Source organism: Pseudophryne corroboree, chromosome 1 (assembly GCF_028390025.1).
Source record: "Pseudophryne corroboree isolate aPseCor3 chromosome 1, aPseCor3.hap2, whole genome shotgun sequence".
Taxonomy (NCBI): Eukaryota; Metazoa; Chordata; class Amphibia; order Anura; family Myobatrachidae; genus Pseudophryne; species Pseudophryne corroboree.
The window spans coordinates 643,334,582-643,361,551 of record NC_086444.1 but is presented as its reverse complement, the minus strand read 5'-3'; the positions used below and the strand labels follow the sequence as shown (position 1 = coordinate 643,361,551).

The window sequence follows — 26,970 nt, the reverse complement described above, 5'->3', positions numbered from 1 at the left end:
CTATTTGCGAACCGTCCGGCCCATAACTCAAGCGCCACTAAGATCGGGAACAATTCCAGCAAAAGCAGGTTCTTGGTAAACCCACGCGTTACCCAGGATGCCGGCCAGGCCGCAGCGCACCATGCGCCAGCGAAGAACGCGCCAAACCCTCGACTGCCGGAAGCATCCGTGAACAATTGCAGCTGCTTACTGGAACAACAAGGAGCGGGCCACAAAACTTCCCTGTTGAAGGACACCAGGAACGAGACCCAAATCCGCAAATCATCCTTGATCTCGCGGGAAAGGTACACGGAGTGATTCTGCCGAACCGTCCCCGCGGTGGCCCGCTCGAGTTTGCGACAGAAAATCCTACCCATGGGGATAATCCGACACGCAAAATTGAGAGAACCAAGCAAGGACTGCACCTGCTTAAGCCGAACCCTGCGTTTTCCTAAACAGTCTGTAATCAAACCCTATAGTTTCAGCACCTTATCCTCGGGCAAGCGACAGCACCCCCCTACCGTGTCAATTTCGATACCTAAATAGCTAAGACAAGTGCAAGGACCCTCGCACTTATCCTGCGCAACCGGTACCCCTAAAGCGCAGAATAACGACCTGGCCACCGAGAGAATGTCCCCACAGACCGAACTGTCCCCGGGCCCAACAAAGAGAAAGTCATCCAGGTAGTGAGCCACCCCCAGTTGCCCGGAGGCGGTCTGGACGCACCAGTGTAAAAATGTGCTAAAGCACTCAAAGTAGGCGCAGGAGACAGAGCAACCCATGGGGAGACACCGATCGACGTAGAATTCGCCCCCTATTTTGAAACCCAGAAACCGCAGGGAATCTGGGTGTAGCGGGAGTAGCCGAAAGGCCGACTCCACGTCCAATTTTGCCAACAGACTCCCCGGTCCACCATCCCGCACTAAGCGCAGCGCGTCGTCAAACGACTGATATCGAACTCTGCACTGGGCTTCCGGGATAGCGTCGTTGACCGACAACCCCGGCGGGTGCGACAAGTGCTGTATCAAACGAAACTTGCCTATGGCCTTCTTGGGCACTACCCCTACTGGGGAAATGCACAAGGAGGGCAACGGGGAAAAGGCGTAGGGCCCAGCCATGCGCCCCAGCCCAATTTCCCCGTCAACCTTCCGCCGGACTTCCTGCGGGAATTCCCGAGCCGATCTCAAATTCTGGCGTGCAACCACATACACCGAATCCGGAATTGGCAAACGAAAACCGTGCTGAAAGCCCTCCAAGAGAAACGATGCCGCCGCCTCATCGGGGTACAAGGTAAGCCAGCGCTGCAACTCGGGAACTATAATCGGGGAGAAGGCCTTACTTGCCAACTCCACCGGCCTCGGTGGAAGCGGCAGGCTTACTGCCTGTCGCCGCGGTGCATTCCTTGGCCGGGTGACTAGCTCCGCACAACCTACATGAGTGGCGAAAACGACAACTCGTTCCGTTGACGCATTTGCCGTCGTTGTAGGCAAAGCACTTGCCTTTCCCCGTCAATCGGGAAGCCGCCGCCCCGGCCGCCCCGGGCTTCTTGGCCGTGACGTCCGGGGTGGGTTTGACCTGCTGCGTGACCTCCAACCACACCTCAACATCCTTGAAACCCGCGGGCAGGATGGGGTTGCCATCCTGATTGCGACGAAACTTCTCGTCGTAATCCCGCCACGCGGAACCCTTGGATTTTAAGTACATATCGTGTACTAAAAACAAATATTTCACCAAGTTGGCATACTCCGAGGGACGCGATTCCGTGTAGCAAGCCATGAACACCAAAAAAACACGCAGCCACTGGTGAAAATTGCGAAACGCATTTTCCCCCATACCACCCGGCTTCTTGGCTGCGTCAAAACCTTGCCGCATTTCCTCCGTAAGGGTGAATATGTCTACATACTTCCCCTTACGGATTTTTTCCCGCATGCGCTTGCGAACCCCCCTTGTAACTGCCGTGTTGGCGCAATGTACCATCTCGCCGTAACGGGGTGGGTCAGAGGGGACCACCTGCACAGGAGCGGCCACCTTATGCGCCTCCTTAGCCATTCGCCGCGCGATGAGCCTAGCTAATTTACGCGGGCGCCGCGGAGAGCCGGATGATACGCTGCTAGAAGACGAGGAACTACAAGTTGAAACGTGTAAAGGAATGTTTAGCTCACCGGAGTTCGAAGGACCCGGAACCGCGTCGTCCGCTGCACCCGCCTCCGCTGATGGCCGTACCTCCACGTTCGCAGTCGCGCTCGTCCGCGACCTTCGCCTCGTGACGGGCGTAGCCCCTGAATTAGACGGGACCTGTGAGGGAGAAAAAGAGGGGACAACAGGCACAGGGGGAACCAGAACATCATTAACAATTGGCCGCAATTGTGGAGGCGGAGGGCCCGCCCCTCCGCTCCGCGGCGGATAGCCGCCCGGCAGCTGCAGGGAGGGGGCCCCCGCCGAGGTGTACCCGATCGACTGCGTAAAGGCCGACCCGCTCACTGCACCAAAACTCGCGGGGTAAGACGGCCGCCACGCCGTATGCGGCGGGCAGACGCCTGCCCCCGCCCATCCGTATGACGCCGGAAGGAACTGAGGGGGCGCCGGGAGAGGGGGCCAACTCTGTGCCACCTGATACCCACCGCCCGGTGCCTGTCCTGACTGCAGGCCCGCAAAGGCCGGCAAGGGCACCGCGACTCGGGGGCCACCGACCGACCACGTGGACTGCACGCCGGCGCCCGCGCTGGACCCGTGCGGGGAAAATTGTGTGCCGGACACCGTCATGAAGCCCATGGAAGGCATGCTGGCGGCTAAGGGGAATGCTGGAGCCGGAGGCCACGCAAAACCCCCGGGGAAGGACTGGCTCCCCGCGAAGCCTTGCTGCGCTGCTACCGCAAGCGCCCCGCCGGGCGTAATATAAGCCACCGAGACGGACGCCTGCGTGGACCCGAAATGAAAAGGACCGGGAAGGGCGTGGGGAGGAGTTTGAAACCCTGCAAGCGGGGGCACAGCTAATGGCGGCTGGGCGGCTGACGGCCAGAGGGCGCTAGAGCAGGCCCCCGAGGCCGGGGGGAAACCCTGCCACGTGGCCGCCGCCGGGGCGGGTGTGGCGGCAGCCGCTGCCACGTCCCCCACCCCAGCCACACTCGGCCGCACATTATTCAAAACACCCTGGGGTGTGCTAGTCCCCTCGCTGGAAGGGGGTAGGCTGGGGCCCTGTGTTGTCCCGGGGACAGCGGGAGCCGCTACCCGCTGTCCTGGGCTCATATTACCCCGCTGAAGATCGACCCCCCCCTCGCCCTGCGCGGCTCTGCCGCGGCCGTCCGGCACCGCTTGTGCCCCCAGGACGCCGCCGAGAGCCGTCCGCGGGGATGGAGGAGGAGGGCCGGAGGCACTGATCGGATGAGGGTGAGGATATGGGTGAACCGCTGGGGGCGCTGGGGGCGCTGGGGCGCGCGGCCCGGCCGGGCCGCGCGCACCTGCGCCATGCGACGAACGGCCGCTGGCCGCCGGGGGAGGAGGACTGCAAGCACCCGAAGCAGGAGGGAGGGGAGAGGCCCGTCCCGCTGCTAGCGCCGGTGCCGCGCGCCCCGGCACCACGTGACGAGCGGCCGCTGGCCGCCCGTCTCCGTGCGGCAGGGGAGCGGGCCGTAACTGCCCGTCCCCGCCGCCTGTCTGCAACAGGGGAAAGGCCTCTCTGAGGCACAATGCTCGGGGAGCGGGAGCGGAAGGCGCTCCCCGCATCCACGAGGCGCCTGGGGGGGGGAGCTGATCATCTGGGACGAGGCATGGCAGAGGAGGGAGACGTCGGTAAAAGCAGGCAATGACCGCACAGAGAGGGGGCAACAGTGTTATATAATGCCCTAGGGAAGGCAAATGAAATTCAAACCAAGTTACAGAAAGTTGAAATAAGCAATAATACTTATCCTTCCTGGGCATAAACTGAAATGGCAAGAGGAAGTCTAGCAAAATGGCCACCCCCTATATACTAACCTAAGACCCTCCTCTTCATCTTGATGCACAACCCTCTAATCCAATAGGAAAAAACCAACCGGGAAAACTGATCTGCCTAGCAACTGCTTAGTCATTTAACAACCAATCACAAAAAGTTGATCGCTTATATGGCCTCAGGCTTATGCAGCCTTCAGCTTATCAAAATGCTGCACAGATATGGAATGGATACTTGCAGTGACACAGAGCTGCAAGATACAGCAATGGCCTACTGTACTGTACTACTATAATTATTATATAGATGACATATAAAGTTACATTGTGGGGGAATCCAGTATACGTTCTGTCACCAGGTACCAGTGAATGACCACATCATGTATATATATATAGGTGACAGATATAAAGTTACATTGTGGGGGAATCCAGTATACGTTCTGTCACCAGGTACCAGTGAATGACCACATCATGTATATAGGTGACAGATATAAAGTTACATTGTGGGGGAATCCAGTATACGTTCTGTCACCAGGTACCAGTGAATGACCACATCATGTATATACTAGGTGACAGATATAAAGTTACATTGTGGGGGAATCCAGTATACGTTCTGTCACCAGGTACCAGTGAATGACCACATCATGTATATAGGTGACAGATATAAAGTTACATTGTGAGGAAATCCAGTATACGTTCTGTCACCAGGTACCAGTGAATGACCACATCATGTATATAGGTGACAGATATAAAGTTACATTGTGGGGGAATCCAGTATACGTTCTGTCACCAGGTACCAGTGAATGGCCACATCATGTATATACTTACACTGGTGGTCCCCAGTCCCCACAATGCAGCACACTGATCAGATATTTGCAGCACACTGAGCACAGATATGGAGCGTTTTCAGGCAGAGAACGTAGATATTTTCAGCACACTGAGCACAGATTATTTGCAGCACACTGAGCATAGATATTTGCAGCACACTGAGCTTTTCAGGGAGAGAACGCTGCCACGTCCTCTCTGTTCAATCTCCAGTGCACGAGTGAAAATGGCGGCGTAGCGCGGCTCCTTATATAGAATACGAATGTCGCGAGAATCCGACAGTGGGATGATGACGTTCGGGCGCATTCTGGTTAACCGAGCAAGGCGGGAAGATCCGAGGCTGCCTCGGAAGCGTGTAACATGGGTGAAGTTCGGGGGGGTTCGGATCCCGAGGAATCGAATCGCTCATCTCTAGTTAATATGTCATCCTTAGAATCAGTTGTGTGGTGACGGATAAGATGTGCTTCTGTATGTCCACATATTTTATGATTGACAGCCACCAGCACTGGTTTTGCCTATTACATTGACCATAAATAATTTGAATTGGTCCCACCAATCGAAGGCACACCTGCAAGTTTTCCGAGGCACCCCAGGGTGCCACGGCACACAGTTTGAGAACCACTGCTGTAGACCATACCTTAGGCACCGCAGATGATTGATTGTGATGGATTAAAGCCTATTGTTTATATAAAAGTTTGTGTTAACATTTTCTCTTGCACCTCATTTTTCCATATGAAAGCCAATTCTTGTCAGCTACAGTAGTTTCCCAGTTGCTCACTAAGTGATAAGCTTAGGTGCGGTTCTGTCTCTATAAACCAGTGAGCTAGCAGAGCTAATCCCATGAAAAAAGAATAGTTTCAGTATAAAGTCTGTTATATTGGTAGAAGTTTATGAAGAGTCAGTGTAAGGACTGGCCAGAAGGAAAGACTGATGCAGTTGGCTATCATAACACATTATTTCAATATTTTAGAACCAGCTTTCCCTGAATTTAAATGAAATACAGTTGGACACCACCGATAGATGAACAGTGACATGAATAAAAGCCTATTGTTTATTCAACTGTGATCACATTTTCTCTCACATCCCTTTTCCAGCTAAGCATATGAACAGAGAGGTTAAGGATAGCTTACTATATGTTTCAAATCTGTGTGATATGTAGTGTGAAGCAGAGTATGTCATGCTTTCTGTGGAACAGTGTAGAAAAGGCCAGACGGTAAGACTTTGGTGCATTTGCATATGCAATATGTTTAACTAACATTCCTAGGCCCTCATTCCGAGTTGTTCGCTCGCTAGCCGCTTTTAGCAGCATTGCACACGCTAAGCCGCCGCCTACTGGGAGTGAATCTTAGCTTAGCAAAATTGCGAAGATTCGCAATATTGCGAAAAGACTTCTCTGTGCAGTTTCTGAGTAGCTCGAGACTTACTCTTCCAGTGCGATCAGTTCAGTGCTCGTCGTTCCAGGATTGACGTCACAAACACACCCAGCGTTCGCCCAGACACTCCTCCGTTTCTCCAGCCACTCCCGCGTTTTTCCCAGAAACGGTAGCGTTTTTTCAAACACTCCCATAAAACGGCCTGTTTCCGCCCAGAAACACCCACTTCCTGTCAATCACATACGATCACCGGAACGAAGAAAAAACCTCGTAATGCCGTGAGTAAAATACCTAACTGCATAGCAAATTTACTTGGTGCAGTCGCAGTGCGAACATTGCGCATGCGCAGTTAGCGGAAAATCGCTGCGATGCGAAGAAAATTACCGAGCGAACAACTCGGAATGACCACCCTAGTTTTTAAATAGAATCCCCTTTGGAGTATGATAGGTGAGTGCTGGGTATGATTTTATACAGGAGCTGTTTTAGGTGCAGGGAAGCTGGGCAGCCAACTAAGGGCGCAGCTGCAGTCAACCCACAGGCGCCCACACCCCAGCTGCAGCAAGTGCCGTGGGCAGTGCGGGCACCCACTGCAGCTGATACCATTGATGGAAACACTAAGATGCTAGAGGTCCTACTTGACCTCTAGCATCTCGGGGACAAAAGGGAGATAGATGCTAGAGGTCAAGTAGAACCTCTAGCACCTAAGTGTTTTCCTCAATGGTATCGGCTGCAGCCATGGTGCATGCGGTGTCCAGCTTTTACATGTAAACCCCATGGCAACAAGTAGGAAAACCCTTGGCAATGAGCATGAGACCCCTGGCAGTGACCATGAAACCCCTGGCAACGAGCATGAAAACCTTGGCTATGAGCATGAGACCCCTGGGAACGAGCAGGAAACCCTTGGAAATGAGCATGGAACATAGATCAAGAAACCCTTGGCAACGAGCATGAGATCCATGGCAGTGAACATCAGACCTCTGGCAACGAGCATGTATTTTAAAAATAATTAGAAGCCTTACTGTGGGGCATAATTTGTAAGGGACATTATTGTGTGCGGGGCATAAAATGGTGTCAGGGCCAAAACGGTGTGTGGCATAATGTGAAATGGGCATTACGGTGTGTGGCATAATGTGTAATAGGCATTAGAGTGGGTGACAACATGTAATAGGCATTACGGTGTGTGGCATAATATGTAATGGGCATTATGGTGTGTGGCTGTCAGCCGCGGGATGCGCCGGCTCCCGGCCATTGCTAGGCAGCGGGGCCGGCGCGTCACTTCCGCCTCTGGCTCCGCGGCTGGTTGCATGACAACCAGGGACGTCAGGCAGCCGCCCTGCACAGCGGTCCTGGCGGTTGCTAAGCAGCTGGGATGCTGTGCGCCACGCGCCCAGGGACAGCTGGATCAATCAAGTCCCGGGGGATGGGCTGTCTGATTGGTCTGCAGGGCTTTTTAATGGAGCCAGACCAAGGCAGCCCCCCACCCCCCCCGGTGATATCTTCCTGTGGAGCTGCATCATGCCCCTGGAGTGTTCCTGTTCAGCCTGTATTCTGAGTCCTGGTGTCAAGAGCCTGATCGTTGGAAACTGGTCAGCCTTCCAGTACTGTGACCCTGTATCCTGAGTCCTGGTGTCCGGAGCCTGATCTTTGGAAACTGTTCGGCCTTCTAGTCCTGTGGTCCTGTATCTGCAGCCTTGGTGTTCCTGTTCCATCTGCGTGCATCATTACCGGTGTCGTGAGTAGCGGCTCTGCCGCATCGTACGGCCTTGGCAGTAAAAATTTTTACTTTCTTGCTTTTGCGTTTTCTGCAGAGGTTTCCGCCATTGCTGTCCTCACTGAGATACGACGGTGTCGTGTTTTGCGTTTGGGCAGCATTGCTTTTGTGACGGTTTTCCTTGGTGGCCGCACCGCACATAAATTTGGTTGTAGTTTTCAGTAGTTTCCCCTTTCTGTTGTGTCTGTCTTAGTTAGCCTCCCCCTTGTTCTCCCTCTGTCTCGGTTAACGCCTTGTCACCAACTAAGACTGGGGGGCATCGGAGTCGGGCAGACCTAATCCTCCCATCAAATGCGGCTGCCGTGGGCCCAAGAAACCATAGTCTCGCAGGCGTTGACCGACCACTTGGGGGAGACAACGGAGTCAGGGTTTCCATAGGGGTTGCTGCTGAACTCAGCTCGAACTGCAGCATCACTTTCCTGTACTCGGAGCTCATCTATCTGCCACCCTGTCTCTTGGGTTCCAAGTACAGAGAACGTAACAGTGGCATAACGTGTAATGGGTATTATGGTGTGTGGCATAACGTGTAATAGGCATTATGGTGTGTGGCATAACATGTAATGGGTGTTACGGTGTGTGGCATAATGTGGAATGGGCATTATGGTGTGTGGAATAATTTGTAATGGGTATTACGGTGTTGCATAATATGTAAGGGACATTATTATAAGGAGAACATTTTTTACAAATAATGTAAAGTGCATGAATCAGGGTTTTTTCCCCTGTGTTTTTGTTTTTCCTGTGTTGTATAAGGGACTCTACCTGGCGTAATGTGTATAAGGGATACTACTCTGTGGTGAAATGTGACTGATGGACGTGCACTAACCCTATTTTAAATGGAGGGGGCGCCAATGGAAACTTTCACCTTGGGCGCCACCAGATCTAGAAATGGCCCTGATTATATAAGTAAACTCAGCACCATAGAAGGTATTTGTTTGTTTTATTTTGCATAGCATATACACCTGGAGACATATCTATTGCAGGTGCTGGTGAGATGGTACTACAAGAAGCACTGGCAAATGATTATAAACATTAGCAACATTAACCAGACACTTCTTATACTGACAGTGCTTAATTAATTAATTAATTAATTAATTAATGTATTTATTTATTTGTTTGTTTGTTTGTTTGTTTGTTTCTGTATTGGGTTTATTTTATTAAGTTCCAGGCATCTATTAGCTTTACTTAAATTATATTTCATTTTGCACAGTCAAAGGAAAGAAGATTTTGTTTTGATTTAAAATGGAAAATAATTGCTTGCATTTCATTTATTGCAGTTTGTATTTGTGTATCTATTGTATCTCTGCACTACCCTTATACTTTCTGAATTCTATTGCAGAGGTTCTCAAACGCGGTCCTCAAGGCACTTCAACGGTCCAGGTTTTACGTTTATCCATGTTTGATCACAGGGGACTTAATTAGCACCTCAGTCAATTTGATTAACGTCCGTGCTGTGCCATGGATATAACCCCCCTGACTGACTCTTCTTTCAATAATGGCACATTATTAAGCCCTGTCGTTTGTGGCAAAATGCAATGATTCATGGGTCAATGGTGAGGGGGCGGGTCCAATATGACAGTATTTCATTAGATTCACATAATTTTTGCACTGCCTTCTCCCAATAGACCCGTGAATCTTGGAAAATTCTTCAAGGGGGAGAGGCCTAATGGCATGCCACCTGGTACCGATCACATCTACAACCGACAGCTGCTGCATGCATGGTAAGTGTTTGTGTGTGTGTAATGTATGACATACAGTATATACATGTTCTACTGTATGAGATGCGGTCAAGATGCCAGCTGTTGAGATCCCAGCAGTCGAAATACCAACAACAAGTATCCTGACACCATTTAGAATCCCGACGACAGAACTCCGAAAGGTCCAGGAGACCGACACTAGAATCTTGACAGCCGGAATCCCAACTGTAAGTATAGCCGGCGGGTTAGGTTTAATGTCGGGGGAGGGGAGGTAGGTTTAGCCGCCAGACGGAGGGTTAGAGTTAGGCTGCAGGAGGGGTTAGGTTAAGGTTAGGTTACGAAGAGGGAGAGTTAGGGTTAGGCACCCCCGGGGAGGGTTAGGGTCAGGCTGCAGGGGAGGGAAGGTTAGGTTTAGGCAGAAGGAATGGGGGTTTAGGTTTAGGCAGGGCCGGATTAAGGTCCACATGGGCCTGGGACTGAAAATGATCAAGGGCCTATAGTGAGAAGTTGAGGAGGTGTGGCTAATGCTGTGTGGGTGTGGTCAGTGACATACAGGTGTGTACACTCCTTACACTATAAGCCCCAGTTTCTCCCAAAATACCTAAAATTAAAAAAACAGCATCACTTTGTAAGGAAATATAATTTAAATTCTTATAATATATGGCAACCATGTGACCAGCTGGACAGTTAATCATCATCATGCTGTCATGGTGATGGGCCTATTTGTATCTGAGGCCTGGAGCTGTAGCTCCATCCGCCCCATTGTTAATCTGGCCCTGTGTTTAGGTACCTCCGGGGGGTGGTTAGGGTCAAGCACTAAGGGGGGTAGTTAGGGTCAGGCTGCAGGAACAGAGGATCAGGGTTAAATGGTAGGGGAGAAGGAAAAATAGTCCCTGTTGGTCTTTCAGGTATTATGACCTCCGGAATCTCGTAAGTCGACATTTCATACTGAACCCTGTATATAATTACACAAACATACTGTATATGTGTGTATGTATGTGTGTATATATTGGAGATGTGAGCCAGCTTATGGTTGCTGGTTTTAAAAAATTCATTAAAATAAGCTCAAATTGCAGAATTTGGGCATTTTTTGTTCCTACAGTATTTTAACCTCATTTACACTCATTTCCTGTCAGATCAGCTCACACTGTGGGGATTCAAAGGTACACCTATCTACTGTTTGGAGAAGTCTGGCCAGAAGTGGTTTTCATAATAGAATTGCAGTCAAAAAGCCATACCTTTTTGATGTGGAAACAAAGCCAAACAACTCAACTATGCTTAAAAAAACATAGGAACTGGGGTGCAGGAAAATGGCAGCAGGTGCTTTGGACTGATGAGTCAAAGCTTGAAATATTTGTCTGTAACAGAAGTTAGTTTATCGAAGGGCTGGAGAGCAGTACAATAATGAGTGTCTGCAGGACACAGTGCAGCATGATGAAGGTTTCTTGTAAGTTTGGGGGCTGCATTTCAGCAAATTGAGTTGGGGATTTGGGGGGTCATTCCGAGTTGATCTCTCGCTAGCAGTTTTTAGCAGCCGTGCAAACGCATTGTCACCGCCCACTGGGGAGTGTATTTTCGCTTTGCAGAAGTGCGAACGCGTGTGCAGCAGAGCGCCTGCAAAATAATTTTGTGCAAAACATGACCAGCCCTGTAGTTACTCTTCATGTGCGTTGATTCTAATGACGGAGCGGAGGGACGGCTTTTGATGTCACACACTCGCCCAGCCACGCCTGCGATTTCCCCGGCACGCCTATGTTTTTCTAAGCACTCCCTGAAAACGGTAAGTTGCCACCCAGAAACGCCCATTTAATGTCAATCTTCCTGCATTCGGCCGTGCGACTGAAAGCTTCGCTAGAACCTGTGCAAACACACGATGCTCTTTGTACCCGTATGTCGCGTGTGCGCATTGCGGTGCATACCCATGTGCAGATTAGCCATTTTTTCCACTGATTGCTACACAGTGAACAGTGGCAGCTAGCGATCAACTCGGAATGACCCCCTTGGTCAGGATTAATAGTGTCTTTAATGCTTAGACATACAGGCAGGTACTTATCCATCATGCAGTACCATCAGGGAAGCATCTGATTGGCTCCAAATTTATTCTGCAGTAGGAAAATTACCACAAACATACAGCCAATGTCATTAAGAACTATCTTCGGCATAAAGAAGAACAAAGGGAGTCCTGCAAGTGATCATATGGCACCCACAGAACCCTGTTCTCAACATCATTGAGTGTGGGATTACGGGGGCCATTCCGAGTTGATCGCTCGCTAGCAGTTTTTAGCAGCCGTGCAAACACATAGTCACCGCCCACGGGGGAGTGTATTTTCGCTTTGCAGGAGTGCGAACGCCTGTGCAGCAGAGCGCCTGCAAACACATTTTTGTGCAAAACAAGACCAGTCCTATAGTTACTTATCCTGTGCGATGATTGCTGTGACGAGTGACACGGTAATGACGTCAGATACCCGCCCAGAAAATGCCCGGCCGTGCCTGCGTTTTTCCAAACACTCCCAGAAAACGGTCAGTTGACACCCAGAAACGCCCTGTCAATCTCCTTATGTTCGACTGTGCGATTGGAATAGTCGCTAGAACCAGTGCAAAACCACAAAGGACATCGTACCCGTATGACGTGCGTGCGCATTGCGGTGCATACGCAGATTAGCCATTTTTTTCACTGATCGCTACGCAGAGAAAAACGGCAGCTAGCGATCAACTCAGAATGACCCCTACATGTACAGTTGTACATATACATGTAAAACTGACAAAAACGGTCATTCAGACAAATTAGTTAAAAGTAAAACCAATTTGTCCGATTGACCATTTTTGTCTGTTTTCCAGTGTTTGGGATCAAATGGTCAAATGTGATTTGCTCTCATCCATTACCAGGTTTTCATTCCAACCATCCAGACCTGATGATAAATATTTAGGTGTATGGCCAGCTTAACTCTTCATAAGTCCCACAACTGGAGAGTGCTGAAGCTGAAGATCACATGCAATAGATAAGTTCACCACTGTGAAATGTACCTAAAACACTCATTTACAGCTAATAAACTTTTAAATATAGAAATTAGCCATCGTAATACACCCCTTTACTTAAAAAAAATCTGTCCGTTAGAAATACATTAAAATACTGATAAACTATAAAAACCTAAGAAGCCATTTATCTAATTCCTATCAACTAGTTCATCACATACAATGAATTCCAAACTATGACTATTTAATAATTTCCACTGTTGTAGCTATAAATTGAAAGCTTCCTTGCCAAAAGCAGAAACTAATTTAATTGTACTTGTTGAATAATTTAAATTTGATAAATTAGTAACAAATCAACCTAATATTAGCAAGGTCATGAAGGTCTAGGCTACTTTGAATGTCTGTAAAACACATTTTTTACTGTTTTATATTTCAATTTCTTTTCATATAATTTAACATGTGGGCACTTACGGTTATAATTTCACATAGGGGGTAATTCCAAGTTGATCGCAGCAGGATTTTTGATAGCAATTGGGCAGAACCATGTGCACTGCAGGGGAGGCAGATATAACATGTGCAGAAAGAGTTAGATTTGGGTGGGTTATTTTATTTCTGTGCAGGGTAAATACTAGCTGCTTTATTTTTACACTGCAAATTAGATTGCAGATTGAACACACCCCACCCAAATCTAACTCTCTCTGCACATGTTATATCTGCCCCCCCTGCAGTGCACATGGTTTTGCCCAATTGCTAACAAAAATCCTGCTGCGATCAACTTGGAATTACCCCCATAGTCTTTCATCATTATAGAATAGCATAAATCACTTATTCAAACTGCAAAAAAATATGTAAGTAAAGTAAGACTATCAGAAAAGGCTATTATTTGATATTATTAGCCTGTAGTTTATATGGTACAGCAATTCATTGTACAATGGGGGTCATTCCGAATTGATCGTAGCTGTGCTAAAATTAGCACAGCTACAATCATCTTCCCTGACATGCGGGGGGACGCCCAGCACAGGGCTAGTCCGCCCCGCATGTCAGTCATCACACAGCGGCGATGCTTTAGTATTTGTGGAGTAACTTCCCACAGCGCAGCTCCTGCGGCTGGCCGGAAGTTGATTGTCGCTGCCACTGGCCGCAGTGGCTGCGCGAGACGTCACGCAGCCGCCGCGGCCCACCCCCCCAATGGTCCGGCCACGCCTGCGTTGGCCGGACTGCGCCCACTAAGCGGCAGATTAACGCCGCCATCCAGACCTCTCCCACCCAGCGACCGCCTCTGTCTCAGAGGCAATCGCTAGGCAACCACGGCTGCCATGCGCCTGCGCATTGTGGTGCCGGCACATGCGCGATTCTGACCCGATCGCTGCACTGCGACAATCTGCAGCGAGTGATCGGGTCGGAATGACCCCCAATGAACAAGGTAAATTTCCCTCGATCACCAATTGACTAGTTAATGAAAAAAAATAGACCTACCTCTAATATAAATGTAAAAAACAAAGCTCAAGTTTCCAAGTGGAAATCCATGTCCTGGGCTGAAAAGTTGAGGCTGGGTTAATGCTTTGGCCAGGGTAACCACATCAAGTGCGTCTCCTGGCTGTGGTAGTATCCCCCTGCTAGTGGAGCTCAGTGCTAGTTCTAAAAATCTTGGGGATCCCTACAGAATTTCCCCCCCGTATTTTTAGAACCAGGACCGGCTCCAAGAGCCCAGTGCTGGTTATGCTTCTGGGGGGCACCTCGCACATTTCTAATTATTAACTTTTACACAGATCAGTGTGATCTGTGCAGACTTCTGCAAACATGCTGCTCAGGGGCAAAGTATATTTTGGTCCAAGTTTGCTTTGTGTTTAAAAACACGATTCTTAGTAAACTTCCATGTTGTATCATTTTCTATTGAAAGTACTTGTGAGTTGGCTCAATGGTATATTGGCCCTCATTCCGAGTTGTTCGCTCGCTAGTTGCTTTTAGCAGCATTGCAAACGCTAGGCCGCCGCCCTCTGGGAGTGTATCTTAGCAGAAGTGCGAACGAAAGATTAGCAGAACTGCTACTAAATAATTCCCTGCAGTTTCTGAGTAGCTCCAGACCTACTCCTAGACTGTGATCACCTCAGTCCGTTTAGTTCCTGGTTTGACGTCACAAACACGCCCTGCGTTTGGCCAGGCAGTCCCCCGTTTCTCCAGTCACTCCTGCGTTTTATCCTGGCACGACTGCGTTTTTTAGCACACTCCCTGAAAACGTTTCTGCCCAGAAACACCCACTTCCTGTCAATCACACTACGATCACTCAAGCAATGAAAAAACATCGCTCGAGCTTGTGTAAATCTACAAAGTTTTGTGTGAAAGTACTTAGCGCATGCGCACTGCGTACCATGCGCATGTGCATTTTTGCCATTTTTTCACTTAATCGCTGCACTGCGAAAATCGTCAGCGAGCAAACAACTCGGAATGACTACTATTGACTTCTATTTGCAGATTTGTCTGTGTTTTGCAGTTCAAATAAAGATTACCTACCATGTTTGCCTTTAGTAAACCTCGGGCAAACACAATTGATAGTAAATTTACCCCTTGGTGCACTGGTGTATTTATAATGGATGCAGTGTGTGCGGTGCAGAAATCACTGGGAAAATGCTGTGGTGCCATTTTCACAGTGTTTTGCACATGCGCAGTAGAAAAACCACTGGGAAAATCGCCGCAGTGCAATATTTCTCTGAGATTTGGCATGCGCTCTAGACTCTGGGACATCGCTGCCGGCTACAGAGGGGGGCCCAGACAGAGCCTGCACACAGGTCACCTCCTCTCTAGATACACCCCTGCCTTGGTGTAGTATGAGGTATTACTGGATCTCCATAGGAGTTGAATGCAATTTGTTCCTAAGCAGTAATGTAACATGCAATGGTAAAGAAAATAAAGCGCATATTGCTATCTTTGCAGAGTTTGTCACAAACATATGATAAAACCAAAGTTGCATAGATAGCAAATGCACTCCACCGCCACCTGAAAATAACAGGAGCAGATGTGCCAGGAATATGATGAAGTGTGGCTTCACTGTGAGTACAAAGCAAGAACACAGAATGCATTTCACACACATAACAGTAAGGGGTCTATTCATGAGAAAAAAGAAAATGGAATTGTTACTTATCACTATACATCGCATCAGTTCAATGCGATATATAGCTGTGATAAGTAGCAATTTATGTATAATCAACTCTCCGGCAATGCGTTGCAGTATCTCAGGCTCCAGCGTGGCCAACTTCTCCTGCGGTCCCCCTCTGCAGTGTTGGATTCAGCCGTCGTGTCCACTCTGCACATGCGCTGGCTCCTGAGGTCCCGGGAGGCTGTAGGGGCTCTGGGAAGTTAGTGGGCAGAGCTACCACCAGGTGCCGGACAGGGAGATCCGAAGCATTGAGCTTCCGTGCAGTTACCTCACTACAGTTCAAGTTGTGCCATCCTGATATGGCAAATCTGAACTCCATGGTGAAGCAGAAAGCAGAGGTTTCTGTTCCTTCATGAATCGCACTCATGATTCAGGCACGGAGTGGGAGTGCCGCTGGAGAAGTCTTTTCTCTGCTGCAGTACATAAATAGACCCCTAAAAACCAAGAAAGTGGAGATGCAGAGCGGATTTAGACCTCATGGGGCCCTAGGTAAGATACCAGTTTGGGCCCCTCACCTTTCCTTTTTTTTTTTTTTTTAAACAATATTCTTTAGGATTTATTTTTTGTGGTAGGTGGAGAGTGGACAGAACTGCCTTATAGAAAAAAATAATAAAACACAATGGCCCCTAGGAAAAAAACAACTTTGACCCTTAACAGGTACACATTGGCCCCTACAGAAATAAATAAAACACATTGGCCCCCGACAGGAAAAATAACACGACATTAGTCCCCAAGAGGAAAAAAACCCAGTTGATCCAAGCAGGGAAAAAAACCCAAACACAGTGTACATTATACCAGCTGCTGTGATCAACTACATACAATACCAGAAGAGGCACTCATCACATAACACTGCCATTGGAACACATTATATTATATTGGCTATATATCCCATCACATTACATAAGTAGTGGTGCCACTTACAATATAGCCAAATGTGCTTACTTGTACTTGGTTATCAGAGGTGTAACTAGCACAGGGTGAGCAGTACACTACACGTGCCCTGGGCATTGTGGCAGGCCCAGCATATGGGGGTGCCACCGGCTCCAGCATGGCCCACTCACCCCATTGTGCCACTATTGCGACCACCATCGCCAGAGCTCAGTCAGTCTTCCCAGCCTTTCCCAGTCGCGCTGCCCCCGAGCCGTCCTCCCATCCTCCTCCAGCTCTTGCTGGTGGGAGCATAATCACAATGTGTCATGGTCCCGGTCTGATCAGCCTGCTGCCTCATCCCGCCGGCTCCTGGTCCCGGCTCCCAATAGGTAAGGGGAGGAGAGAGGTGATACTGTGACAGGATTAGAAAATGGGGAGACACACTGAGAGACATAGAAGAAGCATTGGGTATGAGTGACCGGCGGCCAGCATACCAACGCCGGGATCCCGGCAGCCAGAATGCCAGCAGGGAGCCGAGCACAATGAAGCCCCTTACGGGCTCACTGCGGGCTTGGTGAAACCCATGAGTGGAAATAGTCCTCAACCCCCTGCCGGCATTCTGGCGGCTGGGATCCCGGCGTCGGTATGCTGATCACTGGGATCCCGACCGCCGGGATGGTGACTACTTCCCTAGAAGAGGGAGAGAGGGAGACAAAATAAGAAACATAGAAGGGGGGGAGACATACTGAGAGATATAGAAGCATGGGGGAAAGACTCATTGAGAGACATAGAATGAATGGGGAGACACACAGAGACATAGAATGAAGGGGGCGACACACTGAGAGACATAGAATGAAGCGAGGGGAGAAACACTGAGAGAAATAGAATGGAGGGGACACACCAACAGAGACATAGAATTAAGGGGGGAGACACACTGAGAGACACAGAATGAAGGGGGTGGAGACACACAGAGAGACATAGAATGAAGAGGGGGGACAGTGAGAGACATAGAATGTCATGGTGTGCTGAGAGACGATGCAGGGGGTAGGTGATGTTGTGCTGGGAGACTCCGCATGGTAGGTCATGGTGTTCTGAGAGACATTGCAGGGAAGGTGATGGTGTGCTGAGAGACATCACAGGGGGAGGTGATGGTGTGCTGAGAAACGCTGCAAGGGTAGGTCATGGTGTGATGAGAGATGAGGCAGGGGGTAGATTATGGTGTGCTGGGAGACGGCCCAGGGAGTAGGTTATGGTGTGCTGAGATGACACAGGGAGAGGTGATGGTGTGCTGAAAGACATTACATGGGGAGGCGATGATGTGGCTAAGTGACAATGCAGGGTGGGAGATGATATGCTGATTGACGATGCAGGGGAAGGTGATGGTGTGCTGGAAGACTTTGCATGGGTTAGGTGATGGTTTGCTGAGACATCGCAGGATGAGGGGATAGTGTGCTGAGAGAAGTGGCAGGGGTAGGTGATGGTGTGCTGAGAAATGAAGGTGGGGTAAGAGGATGATGTGCTGAGAGGTGACACAGGGGGTAGGAGGTGGTGTGGCTGAGAACTACTGTTGTATGATGCTGACCTTGTTAATATTCCTACACAAACAGGCATCTTCTGGACAATGTGATCTCCTACATGAATAGTGAATATTGACTTAAGACGCTGTCTGCCTTAGAGGATACAGTTCTTCAGAGGTTCCACATTGTGAGAAGCCATCATATAGGTAAAGTGCATGTGGAATTGAAAAGAATGTTCCCAGTGTGTTGTGAAACTGGTGGCATGCCCCATTTTCAGTGGCCACGTCCCTTCTTCTGTGTGGCCATGCCCATTTTTCCATGCATCATTTCTGATGTGGGCATTTGTTTTTTGAAGGGTGCCCCATCCTTCAAAAAACAAATGCCCACAACAGAAATTGCCCTAGGTTCAGAAAGACCTAGTTATGCCTCTGTTGGTTACCCTCAGGTTTTGTGCAAAAAAATCAGATGTGTCTATATAACAAAAATAGGGAGCTACATTACTTGACATAGAAATATATTTTAGACTCTAAGAAGTACACTTGTCATGGTAAAATGGGGACAAGATCAGACAACTGGGGACCTTACGTGCAAAATCAAATTGTCAGAATCCCTTGCAACAGTAGAAGAGCTGATGATGTAATTAGCCAAAGCCCTGAAAGTATAAAGCCAAAGTCAAGGAAATGTCCAAAGGGAGTAATCAGCCAGCACATGAAGGCTGGGACTATACCTCAAACCAACTCTATTCCCTGAGACGAAAGAAAAAGGCTACAATTTACATAGAGCCATGGCCTTCCCTGAACATCTTGAATATTCTAAATCACTGCAAAGTAGTTCTGTAATGCCCAGAGACAAGACCTCAGTAAGTGATATAAATAGCAGTGTTTAACAACAGCAGAGTTGTTGTTGATTTCCCAGGATGAATTGTTATTGCTGAATGCTTCTTTGACAGACAAAGAGATGGAGGCTGCCATAAAGTATGATAGTCCATCAAGGGCTCCTGGTCTAGATGGCTACACCTCTACATTATTTCCTGAATTGAAAGAAGTGTATGATTCAGCTTTGCAGAAAAAAGGTCTAATTTCCTTTAAATTGTGCACAGTCTGTATGGTTTTCAAAAACCTGGCTAAGATTATAATAATGTTATTTGAGACTCAAGTCCAAACACAGATGTTTACAAAAAGTCTATTCATAAGATTAAATTCTATCCTCTGAAATTTGACCCAGCAAGACTTCACGTTTAGTTTCTACAATGACTAGAGCAACATCGTCTTTAGATATATAAAGAGGCAGATTAGCGATTCATGAGAATGATTAGGAATATTTATCAGAATCTGCATAATTATTTATCACAATCCGCCTATTAAATGTGGATGTGATCAAAAATTTTACTCCTAAATTTGCTATGTGAAAATGTAGATTTTAACGTGAATATAGCATTATGGGGGTAATTCCAAGTTGATCGCAGCAGGAATTCTGTTAGCAACTGGGCAAAACCATGGTCACTGCAGGGGAGGCAGATATAACATGTGCAGAGAGAGTTAGATTTGGGTGTGGTGTGTTCAATCTGCAATCTAATTTGCAGTGTAAAAATAAAGCAGCCAGTATTACCCTGCACAGAAATAAAATAACCCACCCAAATCTAACTCTCTCTGCAAATGTTCTATCTGCCTCCCCTGCAGTGCACATGGTTTTGCCCAACTGCTAAAAAATTTCCTGCTGCGATCAACTTGGAATTACCCCCTATGTTCTGATAGGAGATGGGTTTGTTCTAGCACATAGCTGTAATCAGAATAATTTCCTGGTTTGGGGTCTGATAGCGTACTGCACTTGAACAATCGGCGGTCGAAAAATGCATCACATGGCGACTGAGAGGGAACTGGAGAATCCCTCCTTGAAAGAAACCCCAATACTACATCTTCCGATGTCAAAACTGCTTGCAAAAAATCCAACTGCATAGCAGGAGCTGCTTTGCAGTCAGAAATAGTGGGGACATGCCAGATATCGGAGATAACTGCTGCAGTCCCTCCATTTTAAATACAGGGGATCCTTAACAGCGGTGGCTGCAGCGCCAACCACACAGTGCAGGGCAGGGCCGCTTAGCGCACACAGTATTAACATACTGTGACAGACCAACATAGATGGGATAAAGTCCAACTCACTTTATTTTCCACCACAGGCAGGTTACACAGTTTCACATAGGATTCGCAGGTCAGGTTTAACAGGGTACAGTCTTCTCAATGAAGTTGATACAAAGATCCAATGTTTCCTAACGTGGTCCCATACACCCCTCCTATTGCCTGGCTGACTACTTCAGCAACAGGAACAGTTTCCCAGTGTCTCTGCTGCTTTTTTTTTTTTTACCAGGCTCACACAGGTGATTATAATCAGGCCTGCTGCCCAGCTTTGCACACGGAATACCTGGCCTGGATCTGATATCCTGCATTTTACATTTCTGTGCAAGCCCTGCCACAAAACATGTTACTGAGCCTCCAAAATGACCCGCCCCACTAGGTACAAAATGCTCTGTCTCTGGACTTCCCTCTTAATTTATGATTTCCATCACCTGTGTTGAATTAGTTAAATGATAAGAAAGCTGTTTCTTCACAGGTGATGGCAATAATAAATTAAGAGGAAAGTCCAGAAACAGAGCATTTGTACCTAGTGGGGCGGGTCATGTTGGAGGGTATGATGTTATGCTGTATGTAATATATGTGCTGACCATAGGTGTGCGCACGGGGGGTGCCTATAGCATAGTCACTGTGCCTCCGCTCCTCTCCTACAGCGCCTGCCTGCTGCTACGGACAATGTACAGTATGCGCAGCAAGTGTATAGCGGCCGCACAGAGGGGACTCACGTCAGGCTCCGCCTCTTGATGTGACGTATTTATGTCACAAGGCACTCCCTCCCTTCTCACTCGGCTGCACTCTCCTCCTGCCTGCGCTCTCAGTGTGCCCTGCCACTGCCGTCCCGCCAGCGCCGCAGCCCCAACTCAGGCAGCGTTCCTCTCAGGAGGACTCGGAGTCGCTGCCAGAGTGGAGGACACAGCTGAGCCTGAGACAGCAGAGGGTGAGACTCTGTCATTCTTTTCTTTTATTCTTTTTACTTTGGTTCTATTTCTTATATATAATCTGAGCCAAGCATTTAGTAGTTTTCTGAGTGCACCTTTAGTGTATAGATGCACTCAGGAAACTACTGAATGCTTTGCTCAGATAGATACATATATATATATATATATATATATATATATATATATATATATATATATATAAAGAGATCTGTGGATGCACTCATAAAAATAGGATTTTAACTACTTACCGGCAGTGGTCGAAGTGGAAATTTTGAAGTGGGGGTATGCAAAAGTAAAGGACGAAGGCGCACGCGCGCTCCAGAAAAGGGGGTGTGGTCATCCAAAAGGGGGCATGTCCAGTGTAGTAGAACCCCTTATACTATCTAGTACTGGTGCCCCTTCCACATTATAGCACAAGGTACGAGCTGAAATTCACATTATAGCACACGGTACAAGCCGAAATTCACATTGTAGAACACTGAATGAGCCGAAATTCACATTGTAGCACACTGAATGAGCCGAAATTCACATTGTAGCACACTGAATGAGCCGAAATTCACATTATACCACACTGAATGAGCCGAAATCCACATTATAGCACAGTGAATGAGCCGAAATCCACATTGAGAGCACACTGAATGAGCCGAAATTCACATTGTAGCACACTGAATGAGCCGAAACTCACATTGTAGCACACTGAATGAGCCGAAATTCACATTGTAGCACACTGAATGAGCCGAAATTCACATTGTAGCACACTGAATGAGCCGAAATTCACATTGTAGCACACTGAATGAGCCTAAATTCACATTGTAGCACACTGAATGAGCCGAAATTCACATTGTAGCACACTGAATGAGCCGAAACTCACATTGTAGCACACTGAATGAGCCGAAATTCACATTGTAGCACACTGAATGAGCCGAAACTCACATTGTAGCACACTGAATGAGCCGAAATTCACATTGTAGCACACTGAATGAGCCGAAACTCACATTGTAGCACACTGAATGAGCCGACATTCACCTTGTAACACACTGAATGAGCCGAAATTCACCTTGTAACACACTGAATGAGCCGAAATTCACATTGTAGCACACTGAATGAGCCGAAATTCACATTGTAGCACACTGAATGAGCCGAAATTCACATTGTAGCATACTGAATGAGCCGAAATTCACATTGTAGCACACTGAATGAGCCGAAATTCACATTGTAGCATACTGAATGAGCCGAAATTCACATTGTAGCACACTGAATGAGCCGAAATTCACATTGTAGCACACTGAATGAGCCGAAATTCACATTGTAGCACACTGAATGAGCCGAAATTCACATTGTAGCATACTGAATGAGCCGAAATTCACATTGTAGAACACTGAATGAGCCGAAATTCACATTGTAGCACACTGAATGAGCCGAAATTCACATTGTAGCACACTGAATGAGCCGACATTCACATTGTAGCACACTGAATGAGCCGACATTCACATTGTAGCACACTGAATGAGCCGAAACTCACATTGTAGCACACTGAATGAGCCGAAATTCACATTGTAGCACACTGAATGAGCCGAAATTCACATTGTAGCACACTGAATGAGCCGAAATTCACATTGTAGCATACTGAATGAGCCGAAATTCACATTGTAGCACACTGAATGAGCCGAAATTCACATTGTAGCATACTGAATGAGCCGAAATTCACATTATAGCACACTGAATGAGCCGAAATTCACATTGTAGCATACTGAATGAGCCGAAATTCACATTGTAGCACACTGAATGAGCCGACATTCACATTGTAGCACACTGAATGAGCCGAAATTCACATTGTAGCATACTGAATGAGCCGAAATTCACATTGTAGCACACTGAATGAGCCGAAATTCACATTGTAGCACACTGAATGAGCCGAAATTCACATTGTAGCATACTGAATGAGCCGAAATTCACATTATAGCACACTGAATGAGCCGAAATCCACATTGTAGCACACTGAATGAGCCGAAACTCACATTGTAGCACACTGAATGAGCCGAAATTCACATTGTAGCACACTGAATGAGCCGAAACTCACATTGTAGCACACTGAATGAGCCGAAATTCACATTGTAGCACACTGAATGAGCCGAAATTCACATTGTAGCACACTGAATGAGCCGAAACTCACATTGTAGCACACTGAATGAGCCGAAATTCACATTGTAGCACACTGAATGAGCCGAAACTCACATTGTAGCACACTGAATGAGCCGACATTCACATTGTAGCACACTGAATGAGCCGAAACTCACATTGTAGCACACTGAATGAGCCGAAATTCACCTTGTAACACACTGAATGAGCCGAAATTCACATTGTAGCACACTGAATGAGCCGAAATTCACATTGTAGCACACTGAATGAGCCGAAATTCACATTGTAGCATACTGAATGAGCCGAAATTCACATTGTAGCACACTGAATGAGCCGAAATTCACATTGTAGCATACTGAATGAGCCGAAATTCACATTGTAGCACACTGAATGAGCCGAAATTCACATTGTAGCACACTGAATGAGCCGAAATTCACATTGTAGCACACTGAATGAGCCGAAATTCACATTGTAGCATACTGAATGAGCCGAAATTCACATTGTAGAACACTGAATGAGCCGAAATTCACATTGTAGCACACTGAATGAGCCGAAACTCACATTGTAGCACACTGAATGAGCCGAAATTCACATTGTAGCACACTGAATGAGCCGAAATTCACATTGTAGCACACTGAATGAGCCGAAACTCACATTGTAGCACACTGAATGAGCCGACATTCACATTGTAGCACACTGAATGAGCCGAAACTCACATTGTAGCACACTGAATGAGCCGAAATTCACCTTGTAACACACTGAATGAGCCGAAATTCACATTGTAGCACACTGAATGAGCCGAAATTCACATTGTAGCACACTGAATGAGCCGAAATTCACATTGTAGCATACTGAATGAGCCGAAATTCACATTGTAGCACACTGAATGAGCCGAAATTCACATTGTAGCATACTGAATGAGCCGAAATTCACATTGTAGCACACTGAATGAGCCGAAATTCACATTGTAGCACACTGAATGAGCCGAAATTCACATTGTAGCACACTGAATGAGCCGAAATTCACATTGTAGCATACTGAATGAGCCGAAATTCACATTGTAGAACACTGAATGAGCCGAAATTCACATTGTAGCACACTGAATGAGCCGAAACTCACATTGTAGCACACTGAATGAGCCGACATTCACATTGTAGCACACTGAATGAGCCGACATTCACATTGTAGCACACTGAATGAGCCGAAACTCACATTGTAGCACACTGAATGAGCCGAAATTCACATTGTAGCACACTGAATGAGCCGAAATTCACATTGTAGCACACTGAATGAGCCGAAATTCACATTGTAGCATACTGAATGAGCCGAAATTCACATTGTAGCACACTGAATGAGCCGAAATTCACATTGTAGCATACTGAATGAGCCGAAATTCACATTATAGCACACTGAATGAGCCGAAATTCACATTGTAGCATACTGAATGAGCCGAAATTCACATTGTAGCACACTGAATGAGCCGACATTCACATTGTAGCACACTGAATGAGCCGAAATTCACATTGTAGCATACTGAATGAGCCGAAATTCACATTGTAGCACACTGAATGAGCCGAAATTCACATTGTAGCACACTGAATGAGCCGAAATTCACATTGTAGCATACTGAATGAGCCGAAATTCACATTATAGCACACTGAATGAGCCGAAATCCACATTGTAGCACACTGAATGAGCCGAAACTCACATTGTAGCACACTGAATGAGCCGAAATTCACATTGTAGCACACTGAATGAGCCGAAACTCACATTGTAGCACACTGAATGAGCCGAAATTCACATTGTAGCACACTGAATGAGCCGAAATTCACATTGTAGCACACTGAATGAGCCGAAACTCACATTGTAGCACACTGAATGAGCCGAAATTCACATTGTAGCACACTGAATGAGCCGAAACTCACATTGTAGCACACTGAATGAGCCGACATTCACATTGTAGCACACTGAATGAGCCGAAACTCACATTGTAGCACACTGAATGAGCCGAAATTCACCTTGTAACACACTGAATGAGCCGAAATTCACATTGTAGCACACTGAATGAGCCGAAATTCACATTGTAGCACACTGAATGAGCCGAAATTCACATTGTAGCATACTGAATGAGCCGAAATTCACATTGTAGCACACTGAATGAGCCGAAATTCACATTGTAGCATACTGAATGAGCCGAAATTCACATTGTAGCACACTGAATGAGCCGAAATTCACATTGTAGCACACTGAATGAGCCGAAATTCACATTGTAGCACACTGAATGAGCCGAAATTCACATTGTAGCATACTGAATGAGCCGAAATTCACATTGTAGAACACTGAATGAGCCGAAATTCACATTGTAGCACACTGAATGAGCCGAAACTCACATTGTAGCACACTGAATGAGCCGACATTCACATTGTAGCACACTGAATGAGCCGACATTCACATTGTAGCACACTGAATGAGCCGAAACTCACATTGTAGCACACTGAATGAGCCGAAATTCACATTGTAGCACACTGAATGAGCCGAAATTCACATTGTAGCACACTGAATGAGCCGAAATTCACATTGTAGCATACTGAATGAGCCGAAATTCACATTGTAGCACACTGAATGAGCCGAAATTCACATTGTAGCATACTGAATGAGCCGAAATTCACATTATAGCACACTGAATGAGCCGAAATTCACATTGTAGCATACTGAATGAGCCGAAATTCACATTGTAGCACACTGAATGAGCCGACATTCACATTGTAGCACACTGAATGAGCCGAAATTCACATTGTAGCATACTGAATGAGCCGAAATTCACATTGTAGCACACTGAATGAGCCGAAATTCACATTGTAGCACACTGAATGAGCCGAAATTCACATTGTAGCATACTGAATGAGCCGAAATTCACATTATAGCACACTGAATGAGCCGAAATCCACATTGTAGCACACTGAATGAGCCGAAACTCACATTGTAGCACACTGAATGAGCCGAAATTCACATTGTAGCACACTGAATGAGCCGAAACTCACATTGTAGCACACTGAATGAGCCGAAATTCACATTGTAGCACACTGAATGAGCCGAAATTCACATTGTAGCACACTGAATGAGCCGAAATTCACATTGTAGCATACTGAATGAGCCGAAATTCACATTGTAGCACACTGAATGAGCCGAAATTCACATTGTAGCATACTGAATGAGCCGAAATTCACATTATAGCACACTGAATGAGCCGAAATTCACATTGTAGCATACTGAATGAGCCGAAATTCACATTGTAGCACACTGAATGAGCCGACATTCACATTGTAGCACACTGAATGAGCCGAAATTCACATTGTAGCATACTGAATGAGCCGAAATTCACATTGTAGCACACTGAATGAGCCGAAATTCACATTGTAGCACACTGAATGAGCCGAAATTCACATTGTAGCATACTGAATGAGCCGAAATTCACATTATAGCACACTGAATGAGCCGAAATCCACATTGTAGCACACTGAATGAGCCGAAACTCACATTGTGGCACACTGACTGAGCCGAAACTCACATTGTAGCACACCGAATGAGCCGAAATTCACATTGTAGCACACTGAATGAGCCGAAACTCACATTGTGGCACACTGACTGAGCCGAAACTCACATTGTAGCACACCGAATGAGCCG

The 26,970-nt window shown here is 47.2% G+C and overlaps 2 long non-coding RNA genes across 2 annotated transcripts in view; one reads left to right on the top strand and one right to left on the bottom strand.

The window, feature by feature from the left end:
- Nucleotides 1-14,801: 14,801 nt before the first annotated feature.
- Nucleotides 14,802-20,408, bottom strand: LOC134931717 (uncharacterized). Its single transcript, XR_010179168.1, has 3 exons — nucleotides 20,240-20,408; nucleotides 18,666-18,732; nucleotides 14,802-16,127 (listed from the first exon to the last, which is right to left on the bottom strand). It is a non-coding gene; the product is annotated as an uncharacterized LOC134931717 (long non-coding RNA).
- The window catches only part of LOC134931791 (uncharacterized), a 36,320-nt gene continuing 28,134 nt past the window's right edge, over nucleotides 18,785-26,970 (top strand). Inside the window, exon 1 of the long non-coding RNA XR_010179177.1 lies at nucleotides 18,785-18,939. This is a non-coding gene — a long non-coding RNA (uncharacterized LOC134931791). The remainder of the gene's footprint in view (nucleotides 18,940-26,970) is intronic.